Source organism: Xenopus tropicalis, chromosome 7 (genome assembly GCF_000004195.4).
Source record: "Xenopus tropicalis strain Nigerian chromosome 7, UCB_Xtro_10.0, whole genome shotgun sequence".
In the NCBI taxonomy this organism is placed as follows: Eukaryota; Metazoa; Chordata; class Amphibia; order Anura; family Pipidae; genus Xenopus; species Xenopus tropicalis.
In genome coordinates, this window is record NC_030683.2 from 100,794,848 (window position 1) to 100,807,124 (window position 12,277).

Sequence of the window (12,277 nt, forward strand, 5' to 3'; positions counted from 1 at the left end):
AGTGTAGAATCACAGCAGATTTTAGGTCGCTTTTAAAAACATAGTCAGAATCCCTTTCCTAAAAACCATATTGAACCTTTATTGGCAACAAAATAGATGTAAGAGGTTTCTCGTGTATGAATGTATTTGAGCGCACGGATCTTCGTGATAAAAATCAAGTTTGTCTGATTTCAGAAATGATCACTTGCATGCCTATAATTAGCATGACTAAGATTAAACTACAAATAATAGAGCCCATTCATTCTAATTTAGCAGTGGAATTGTATTATGTCAAAAGTCATTACCAAAGAGCTTACAGTACATTAACATTGCCAAGGCTGAATTCAGTACGTGTCTGGATCATTGTGTCATTCTGTGCACTTTGCAAACATTAGTTCAGGGGGACTTTTTATCAAAATGTAAAAAAGGTTTTGTTTTTTTCTTTTAAAAAAGAGTATTTTATTGCATGTTTAATTGCAAGTTTAATATAGGGACTTTCCTTCAAAAATGCAATTTAAAGCTGTTTGCTTAGGGTGAGATATAAGATCAATAAGCAGGATGTCTATATTTAATAGCCTGGATTGGTAATGGGGGATGTCTATATTTAACAGCTTGGAGTGGAAATGGGGGGAAATCTAGAATAAAATGAATCTATAATTGGTAGGTGCACAACTTTCTATAGGGGGCCTTTACAAAGCACCACACAGTGTGCAAAGTGCAAAAAATAAGGGTGCAATCTACTACTTTTTTTCACTTTTCACACTGGGTGGTGCATTTGAAGAATGGGCAGAGGCGCTTTGAATGGATTTCTGCCTAAAAAGATCCAAGAGGGGTGGGTGGGGGGAGGCACATATGCCCTCTTTCTTTATATTAGTCCAAGTCTATTAGTAATAGCAATCAGATTATCCTAAATTTGCTCTTAAATATACAGAGGGAATGAGGGGGTGATACAAATATCTGCCAGATACATTCTATAATATTAGAACCATTTCTGTGTTTAGTAATTAGTTATAGATAGCTAGCTATTTAGGCTTTAGACAGCTAATACCATGCTTTCGACTCAGCAGCTTCTTAGAAAGTTATAGGGGCTCATTTATCAATTCTGGGCAAACTGGCACCTGGGCAGTAACCCATGGCAACCAATCATAGTTTTCCTGTCATACTTACAGCTAGCTTAGGAAAGATAATCACAAATTTGTTGCTGTAAATTTCTGCTCAGGTGAAATACTTCCCAGGATTGGTAAATGAGCTCCACTGTGACCCTAACTGGCTAAGTGCTTCCTACATAGTCAGTTAACCCTAGGGTTGCTGATATTGTGATTCTAAAAGTAAGCTGCTGAGCCGAAGGTCTGGCACTCTAAAATTGCAAATATCTCAGAAACCACTTTAAACAGAAAATAAATGTAAAAAGCCTTTAACAAGGTGGGGGAAACATGATTCAAGTCTTTAGAATTTGTAATGCGCCACTTAAATAGTGTTGAGGCAGTTGCGGTTATTCCATCAAAATACATTAACATTATCTGTAAATGCGACTGACTATTTATGATGAAGCTCCAAATGGCATTTCAATGATTTTAATCCCAGTTATAGTAGAATATTGATGACTTCTTTATCTGTGCACCAAATGAAAGGTTTTCCCATGATATAAAAAAAAATGGATTTAACCAGGTCTAAGGAGGCCAACAAAATATTCAAAATAGATCAAAGTGATAAAAAAAGTCAAAGTAGAAGTCGGTCAAACTCGTATTGAATGAAACATTTCCATTGAAATTGTTGTATAAAAGGGTGACGTTGGAAAAATCAGGGAGAGTCTTTGACTCTGACCCTTCATACAACGACAGCATAAAGCATCGCAGCTTTAAACACATCGTAATACTTTATAAATAGGCCCCAGTGTCTAACAAATTGTTACGGTTCACATTCTCTTTCATGCAGTAATCCCTAACAACCAATAAGGATTTAGCAAAAGTAAATCAGATTGCTTGGTATTGCTTCTTGTACTTTACTGTACAGGTATGGGATCCATTATCCAGAAAGCTCAGAATTACTGGAAGAACATCTCCCATAGACTCCATTTTAATCAAATGTTTGATTTTTCTCTGTAAAAGCAAAACAGTAGCTTGTACTTGATCTCAACTTGATCCCAAGGTGTAATTAATCCTTATTAGAAGCACAAGACCCCTATTGGATTTATCTAATGGTGAAATGTTTTTTTTAGTAAAGACTTTTAAGTATGGAGATCCAAATTAAAGAAAGAGCCTAAATCCAGAAAACACCAGGTCCTGGGCATTTTGGATAAAAGATCCCATACCTGAATATTTATTTTTATTAAGCGCCAAACCTGTATACAAAAAAACTTGTTTTTATTCTGCATGTTGTGCCATTGTAGTTTACTTTGAACTCTTCTGCTTTGAAGTGACCTAGATAGCAGAAAACTGCAGGAAGATTTGGTTTCCTATTGTGCTGAAAAATATCATGGGTAGTTTTTAGATATATTTATATTGTGCCAAATACAGCAGCTAATATCTGGAGTAAAAATAACAGTTGCTTATTAAAAGAATGAATATTTTGTAACATTCAGCCATAACCATTTGTTACATCTTTGCAGAGCTTAAAGCATCTTGTCATTTCTGTATGAAATTGTGGTCTACCCAAGCACACCAACTGATTTCCATGTGGAGCTGCATTTTTATCCAATTGTATTCAGTAAGGAAACAGGGCAAAGTGACATTGGCTTCCTATGTGCAGGTACCACTATGAGCACAGCTGCAAGCTATGAATTTATAGTCATTAATAGGATTTGTGTAATGCAAATTCAGTCATAATAAATGGCCTACTGTGCACTGATAGTGACAACTGTCACTTGGATCCCTATCACTCTAAGATCCCCTTTACATCCTGGTATATAAGTACATTCAGATACGATGTGGATTAAAGGGATAGTTTAAATAAACTTTTAGTATGATAAGACAATGATATTCTGAGACAGTTTGCTATTGGTCTTCATTTTTTTTTTTTTTTTGTAGTTTTTTGCCTGCAGGAGGAAACTTTGCATGACTTCCAAATACTGAAGCGATGCAAAGGGCTTTCCACCCGCGACTCCTATTGTTACCAGTGGAAAGACTTTTTTTAGAGTGGTTCATTGTCTGCAACAGCAGAGTTTATTGCTACTGAACCACTCTGTGGGTTTTTACCCTTAGGTGTTGACCCACTGGCACACACATATATATATATATTTATTTATATTATTATTTCTTAATAAAAATGCTTAGACAAATCCTCTAGGTCCACTAACACTATGTATGTATGTATAACTTTATTTATAAAGCGCCACAAGGGTATGCAGCGCTGTACAATCTTACAATATACAAAATTACACACAGGGAGGACAAGTATTAAATAATAAATACAATCAATACGTATAAATACACAGGGATTAAGTGCCATGTGGTATGAGACACAGTAGGAAGGAGGTCCCTGCTCCATAGAGCTTACAATCTAAGAAGTATTCTGAATCCGTACTTGACATCCCGTCTCAGGTAGATATGTCATCTTCAGATTTCCAAGTGACCTTCTTAGCTTTATTGCAGCTAAATCCAGCTTCAGAGGTTACCTCTCTCTTTTGTGATTGGTCCATGGGCAGACTGTACTACGGATGTGTCCATTGAAAAGGGAAGCGGAGGACTAGTATCTAGGGCAACACCACATGTAAATACAGCTGGGCCAGACTTCATTTAACTCTAATTAATTTGTAAACTAGGCATTTTGTGCAGGTTTTTTTGTACCTAAATATATGGAGCTACATTTATAAAGACATATATGCACGATGCATGTTTCACCATGAGGCATTACAAAGTATGCAGATTTTCTTTAAGAAAAGTTTGTCTTTTTTATATTGAATAACATTTTTGTATAACACAGGCACTGAGTCTGTACATCACGCTCTTGGGCAGCCGCATTTATTCACCCAGCCTGTGTCACAGCGGTGAAACTTAGTTTTATAATGATCTACAGTTCTGAGCTAGCTGTTTCAAGGTAAAGTAAAAGTATCTGGGCTGATGTAAGATTGAAGCAAAATTGAACACAAATTAATTCCCAGGTGCATAGCAAGGAAAAATTCACATTGCTCTATTACATTTTTATTTCTACCAAGAAAATGAGTTAAAAGAGGATAGAACCACCATGGCCCCGCTCGTTTAAAAACTTGAATCTCGCCGAGACCCACAGGTATTATAAATATGATGTTCGTAAGTTCCCTCTGTTTAGGTGACAGCCAATTGACCACTCGATGTTGAATTATTCATTAGGTTAAACGCTTCAGAGGGATCGTCACATAGCAAAAAAAAGGCCAGGAAAACTATTGTAAAAAGGTCAGAAAGCTGAGTGGCACTGTAGCAACTTGATTAATTGACTAAATCATTAAGGTCTGACCTACCTCTCAAAAGTTTAATGGATTAGTTGATGAGTTTCAGGAAGTTGATTTACCCAATAAAGCTAAGAAGGTCACTTGGAAATCTGAAGATGACATATCTACCTGAGACGGGATGTCAAGTACGGATTCAGAATAATTCCCCTTGAAGAACATTGGGAAAACATTACTATTTATTCATGCCGTTAATGGAGTAAATACAACTAGATGCCACAAATCTTTGGTACGCACAAGGAGATGGAAATGCTAGGCATTACAATGAAAGATAGAATAATGCATTCAGAAGCCAGTAAAATGAAGTGCTTGAACTATACACACCTGTTCCATTTCCCATGAAATATTGCTGGGGATATATTAGAGATGGACAAATGTTCACAGCACAAAAATGGGAAAGGGGGGAGTGGGGGTTAATTACACTGAATCAAAATGATCCATCTACATTTATATAGATTTAGATTTTTCACATTTCATTCCACTTTTCATCCTTTTATTTATGCCAAAGGAATAAAAACACTTCCTAACCACTTTCATCATCAAATGTATATTGTTATTGAATAATAAGGTTATACATTTCACTGTATAAGAAGGGTACGTTATGAGAGGGAATGTTTTGCTCACTAAGCAAGCTATGCTTTTATACAATATACTCAATACGCAATAGACCTTGCTTACATTGTGAAAATGAGATAATTATAATACAAGAGTCACAAATATTATATCCTGCAAAACATATCCTTATAAACAGTGCTTGCCAAATGGTTTTAATTGGTGCTTAGTGATTCACTAACTTGCTCATTATCAAAGGCATTATGAAAAATGTTTTAAAATATGTGGCTCTTACTTAAGTTAGTGAAGAGTTCCCTGACCTGTATAAAAGCATGAGACAGAAGACTAAGTGACTTCTAATATCCTTATATTTTAAATTGCCAGACTATTCCTGGTATAGTAAGTATAGGCAAGACAAGACCATTAACATACTCATATATTTTAAAGAAGGAAAGGTAAAAACTAAGTAAGCTTTATCAGAAAGGTCTATGTAAATACAGCCATAAGCACTCACAGAGTTCTCTGTCAAAAGAAACAGGATTTGTTGTCTCTTTGTTTTCCTGTGCCAGAGACACGCAACTCTCTCCCCTCTCCTGCTCCCCCCTCCCTCAAGAATGCTAAGAACTCTTTCCCCCCCTTAGGAATGTGTGATCTGAGCCAATCAGCAGGAAGCTTCCTGATAGTCTTACAAACTGAGCATGTACATTGGTCTTGGTGCAGGAACGAGGCATTATGGGAACTTTCTTTACAGAGCTCAGCATTTTTTTTCCTATGAGGCTTCTGATCATCTGAACGGGAGAAATATGGGGAGACTTAAGGGCACTATTGAAAGAACTCAAGGTATGCCTGCAGCTTGAGATTAACTCTTTATTAGCCTTTCCTTCTCCTTTAATAAAATAATAATAGCCATTTTTTAAATAATCCTATTCATTATATAACAAGCTACATCATGACTATGTAGTTCCAGGCCTCAGGGACCATAATAGACCAGGCTATAGTGAAAAACGGGTGTGTGAATGAAAAAGACACAATCCTAACCTTCTCAGTTGAAGATATATCTAAATCCTAGATCTAAAAAGAACCCACAAAATACATATAAATGGCTTATCTCCCTTCATATACATATGTCAAAATGCAACATAATATCTAGCCCCATTCAATGCAGATTCTGTTGAATTCTAGTCCATTTTAACATAATATCAGTTTAGGTGCTCTTATATCTAAATTAATTTACCATTGCTCCTATACCAACAGAATGCCAAGGGTAATACATTATTTAGCATTTCTGCAACTCATGTTTAGAAGTCCCTAGCAATATGAAACCAATATAGTATCTCCCATTTAGGAGCAAATGAAATGTAAATATGCAGTGGTGGAAGGTTCTGTGCATACCTGCAAAGTTAACAGGACTGGCATTGAAAGGGAAGTACCTGGAACACAAATCTAACTACTACTAGAATTAGCACTGTGGAGTTCATGGTTATAGCTCAAGTTAACAGTATGACTTAGATCAGTCGTAGACATTTCAAACCAGTGTATTACAACATCTATTTGAGCCAACAAAATTGTTTTCCTCTTAGAAATTCAATTTAGGTGTTGTCATAATTATTAATGTCAACAGAAACAGCTCTGCTTAAGGGTCCGACGAGGGACTTGTTAAATGGTCAGGGGACTTTCCCACTCAATAAAACAGTGTGAAAGTGAAAATCAAGCAACCTTCACAAGTGCTTAAGGTCAGTCAAGTAATTGAAATTAGAATAACAGAGAACACAGAAATCAGATTACAAGAAATGATGGAAATGCCTTATTGATTAATATAGTTTCCGTTCCTTGCATTCACTTACAGTAACATGTACCAACACACATGGAATTTAATTTGCCAATATTTTCTATATTTCTATTTTAGGTCAATTTAACTTTTTTTTAATTAAGCAAATACTTTCCCACTGTTGTGAAAGCAAAGTCCCCTCAATAATTCTCAGCAGCTCTTAGAAAACAGATGTTTATGGGTTTTTTTCCCTCTTTTATTTCTCTCTAGAAGGCCGAATGGGCTGGTCTGAATCCCTTAAACATTAATTAAACCACAGTCCAGGCAAGAAATACGATCAGCTGCGAGATGTATTCAGTTTAAGTATATAAAAGTTGTTTTCTGTTTGCATCAAGTCAAACCTTATATTTCTGCTTGCGTTAATTGCGTTGTTTTCCATCTGTCGATCACATTGCTAGTAATGGAGGACACCGTGCTCTCCACACATAAGACTGGCCTTCTTTGCACATGTGAAAACCCTCAAACAAGCTTATTTGACAGGATATTACAAAAAGCTACTTCTATACACGGGTATGAAACTTTTACCCAGTGACCAGCCAATTGAATTAGTGTAATCTTAGTACACATGTCTTGCAACTCTGTTACTGTAGATTGCATTGGGTGACTAGCTTTAGATACATAGCAGAGTGCTAAGAATACACAATAAACCCCTTATCTAGAGCAACCAAAGTTAGTATTTGGAAGTGAACCCATGAGATCAAAGCTGAGATTCGAGTCTGCTTAGGACTCTAAAGGTAGCGGCTATACATAGGCCGTTAAAAGCTGCCAAAGGTCAACCCATGTCCAGACTGGCCTAACTGACCGATATCTGATTAAAAAGCCAGATGTTGATCAGGTAGGTTTAAAAATTCAGTTCAGATGAGGAGCACATTGGCACATTGTGGTCCTCATCCCTATGGCTTGAATCCCATCAATATGTTTCGATATTGCCCACCTCAAGGTGGGCGTATTGAGGAAAGATCCACTTATTTGGCAACCTTGTATGGCCAGCTTTACAGTGAAAAAGATTCCATTGTCACTTTAAGGCAGTAAAATACCAATGGCAACATTTCCCATGTCTAGTTTGAATTCCTAGCTTCCTTTTATTGCAGGGAATAATAAAATACTTTTGATGTGCATTCTGGGTAATTTATCCATTGTTCCAAAAGCTGCTAGGAATTCTGGGTTGCTCCCTGTAACCTGCTCCACTGTTCTCATGTTCCTGACAGATTTATAAAGTAGCTATTATAGAACTGTTCATACATCAGCTGCCATAGTTCATTTAAAGAAGATATACAAGGTGTATTCACCCAGATGTCTCAGAATGTGGACTTATTTATTATTATAAATGTCTATGATAGACGAATGTTACCGCTCCGTTTAGTTTCTATATGGTGAGCTATATTTTGAGTTACACTTAGCAAAGCACACAAGCCGTACAACTCTGATGAGACCAACAACGATCACATTGTTAATTTATGTCTACAGGAATTTTCCAGTAGCATCTCATTGGCCAGGAAAAGAACAATAAGTGCTGCTTAAGCCATATAAAGCCTTTATTTTGCAGGTTGTGTTGCAATATTATATTATGTGCTCTATTTTTTATAAAATAAATATGGACCTTGGACTTTGTTCTTGATGCTCTACATATTTTTTTCTATTTTTCATCACCCTCACTAATGGAAGACAGAAAAATACCAGTGAAAGACTTGTTAACAGTGTCTGCTAGTAAATGAGATTATCAGTAGTCCTGATACCGAGATAGTATCACAGCTGCACATAGACAGCCTGAATGTTATGCTTTCAGCAGCATTTATTATGTGGATGCTGTACAGAACTCCAGTGGAATTTAATGAACACATCCAATAATGCATTATTACAGTGGTAGTTACAATTTCTGATTGGGAGCAAGCTACAGCAGTAGTTTTATACTTAGAAGAAATGGGTTATGATGCTGGGCTATGATATAGAAAGAAGTTATTACAGAACAACTTATATTTTATATTATAAAAGCTCTAAAACAGTAAAAAAAAAAAAGCTTGCAATCTTGGATCTTGATAAGCCATCTTTTGGGTATCAGTGACACTGCACGTGCTTGGCATGCTCTGGGTAGCCATCAATAAGCTGAATATGAGTAAATCATGAAACAAAAAATTAGATTGTTTTAAAATCTGATGCTACAGGATTGAATATTAAATTCTGATGCCTAGAATAGAAAATGGGGAGCTACTGGGGGCATCTTTTTAGACACTGATCTGCTAAAGGGTTGTGGTTGAAACCCAAACAACATATGATTGTTGGTGTCATTGTCTGACTCTTTGAAACTGGTTAACAACTACCTTGATAAAATCTCGTTACATATTTATATCGATGCCTGGTACTAAGGGGTCCTCACCACAGTTTAGTCATTTCTACTTAACAATAGAGCTATATTTACAAAAACAAGAATGATGTACCTTACTTGAACCCAGCTAATCCATTCACAAGTTCATCAGGCTTTCTCCCGTTGGTTACCCCTTAAATCTGGATGCATAGAATCTACTGTGTCTACATAGATCTACAGTAAAGCACAAAAAGTTTGAAGGCCATTTGTTGATATTTATATTGTCTATGTGAGAAAAGTGTAAGTTTAACAAAGGGGAAAAAAGGGGAAATCCATTACAACAAACGGTTCCATTTTGTTCCTTACACAGGTTTATGGTTCGCGATTGCATCTTTTCAGCTTTCTTTATCTGCTGGAAGTTACAATATTATACCGTCATAATATCTTTCAATAGTTTTGTTGTACTGTATATTTCAACATGTCAGTTGAAGGACACTTTCTCACCGCAAGCCACTGTTTTTATCTACAAAGCCAGAATACCATTCTTTTCCTTTTCACTTAACAACATATCTCTTTGTTTCCTTACAGAATGACATTTTTTTTAAAAGGCATAAATTCATTTCTGCATTCATTTATATATTTGTTTTATATTTTTGCAAACTTCATTTTTACCTCAATGCAGGAATCTAACATTGTATGGGTATCAGCTAGAATGGGTATGCCAAAGTCATTACCACTTTCTTTACGCCTTGTATTTAGTGACAATATACATGTTAACTTAAAAATACACAAGCATTTTGTGTGTATATTTCATTGAGGTTCATCTGCATACAACACCGAGCCACGTGGGTGCTGTGGACTTGGCCCAAATCAGTCTGTCAAATAAAAGGACCCTACATTTAATAACAGCTATAGTGAGAATAAAGGATCTATATGGTCCCTCTGTATTTTGATGGCGCTCTATTGTTTCCATGAATGGCTCAACCCGTTCATTAAAACTCATTAAAAAGTAAAAGCAGATTTACTAATCCACGAATCCGAATCCTGAATGGGAAAAAATCGGATTGGAAACGAACATTTTGCGATTTTTTGTCACCGTCGTGACTTTTTCGCGAATTGTCGCAACTTTTTCATAGCCGTTACGACTTTTTCGCAAATTGTCGCAACTTTTTCGTATTGAGCGCTCGTAAACGGCGGGCAAACCTGTCCGACTTTGCATGATTTTGGAAGCCTCCCATAGGACTCAATGGCACTCTGCAGCTCCAACCTGGCCCAAGGAAAGTCACGATACTGAAGCTTGAATGAATCCGAAACTTTCGTACGTCGACGAAAAATTTGCGACAATTTGCGAAAAAGTTGTGACGGAGATGAAAAAGTCGCAAAAATACCAATCATTAGGGAAAAAAACACATTCGGACACTTTTGGGTCCGTTTGTGGATTAGTAAATCTCCCCCATAGCATTCAAACAAATGTTTGCTTTTTATAATGCTACCTGTTTTAGCCAATGATAACTGTTGATTGGTTGTCAATGCAAACACTGCATTTGTGGCTACCGGGAACCAACACTTTTTAAGAATGTAGCAAACTTGTTGAGATAAGCCAAAATTCACTGGACTGCAGAAAAAATATCTAGAAGGTTACAGACAAAGGCATACAGTGTCATAAATCCTTGATATGTAACCCACAACTGGCCCAATGTTCTTTTGTGTTTCATACCACTTTAATAACAGTGCTCTTGCTGTTGGAGGATAATGGGGGTATAAAACGTCATAAAGAGCACCACTCTAATAGAACTATAAGAAATCTAGATCTTGCTAAAAGCAAATGTGTTTTTATACATTCAGTTAAGTTGTACTATTTGAAAGAATCATTTGAGAGTTACTGCTGTTGAAAAATTCATTGGATATATGTGGGATACTGTGACTAGTTTGAATATTTATACACTTGGCAATTTGGCTAACAGACCCTTGATTGGAGTCACTTCCTATCCACTCATCCCAAAGTGAAATGAAGACTATAAAATATGGGGCTTCTCAAAAAGGAACCAATGTCTGCCAGTGTCATAAATATAATTAGATCATGCAGACCGTTGATTTATGTTATGAATATTATATTCCCAACCTGGTTTGAGTATAATAGAACAGTGTATATTTAAAGCTCACACAGAAAGCAGGAGGCCATGTAATGCTCAGCATCATACCTTTAGTCACTAAACATTTTATTGCTGCTGTCACCATAACAATGGCTTACAATTTAATGAGCAGTCTCTTGAGAAAAACAAGGGGGGGGGGGGGGGGCAGCCAGGCTGATGGATATCATATTCTGGATCTTCATACAATAATATAGTGCAAAGGCCATTTTTATTTACAGGAAAATATTTATGTGAAAAGGAGGCATATTCTGTTTTTGCTGTTTAGTGTAAAGCTGATGCCATTTAATGTGTGCAAAAAGCAAATATGTCATGTAGAAATAAAGAAATTCGTGAAAGAACAATATATAGAGATGAGCAAATTGGCAACGTTTTGCTTAAAAATTTGCAAAACTGGAAAATTTGACAAAAATGCACAATTTCAGTGGAATGCATTTGAGTCAATTGGAATCTAAAATGTTTGCCGCTAAGGCAGTTTTAGTGCTATAGTAGCATATACATCGGTTTGCCTTGTTACTGCCCCCTGAAACAGCTAGCCAATCAAATTAAAGATCAACTAGTCAAAGGTTGAGCAAATATTTTCCTTCAGCAGAGATATGTCTTGGTATGTTTCTGCCCAGTAGAGGACCCAATAGTACCAGATAATTTTACAAATTATGCTTTGGGTTCTATAAATGGGCAGTGGTGGACAAATAACACTTCAGATATTGAAAACATTATTACTAGTGATGAGTGAAATTATTCGGCAGGCATGGATTTGCAGCAAATTTCCGCGTTTCCCAATTGGTGGATTCATTTGTGGAATGGGCGCAAAAATTTGCAGCAGAAAAATTCAGCAGGTGACAAGAAATTGGAGTCCGCGGCAAAAAAAAAAAATGGCACCCGTTATTTTTGTTAATGTGTGCGTCATTTTCGCGCATCTTTTCGAAGATTCACGAATTTTCCGTCAAAGCGAAACAGGGCAAAATCGCTCATCATTAATTATTACTGAAGGAATGTTATTTATCAGCCTATCCATCCCTTATTGTAAAAAGTATCCTCCA

The 12,277-nt window shown here is 36.4% G+C and overlaps 1 protein-coding gene across 10 annotated transcripts in view; it reads left to right on the forward strand.

Annotated features, from left to right (window-relative positions):
* The window catches only part of camta1 (calmodulin binding transcription activator 1), a 1,176,955-nt gene that overhangs the window by 801,338 nt on the left and 363,340 nt on the right, over window positions 1-12,277 (forward strand). The window lies entirely within an intron of this gene.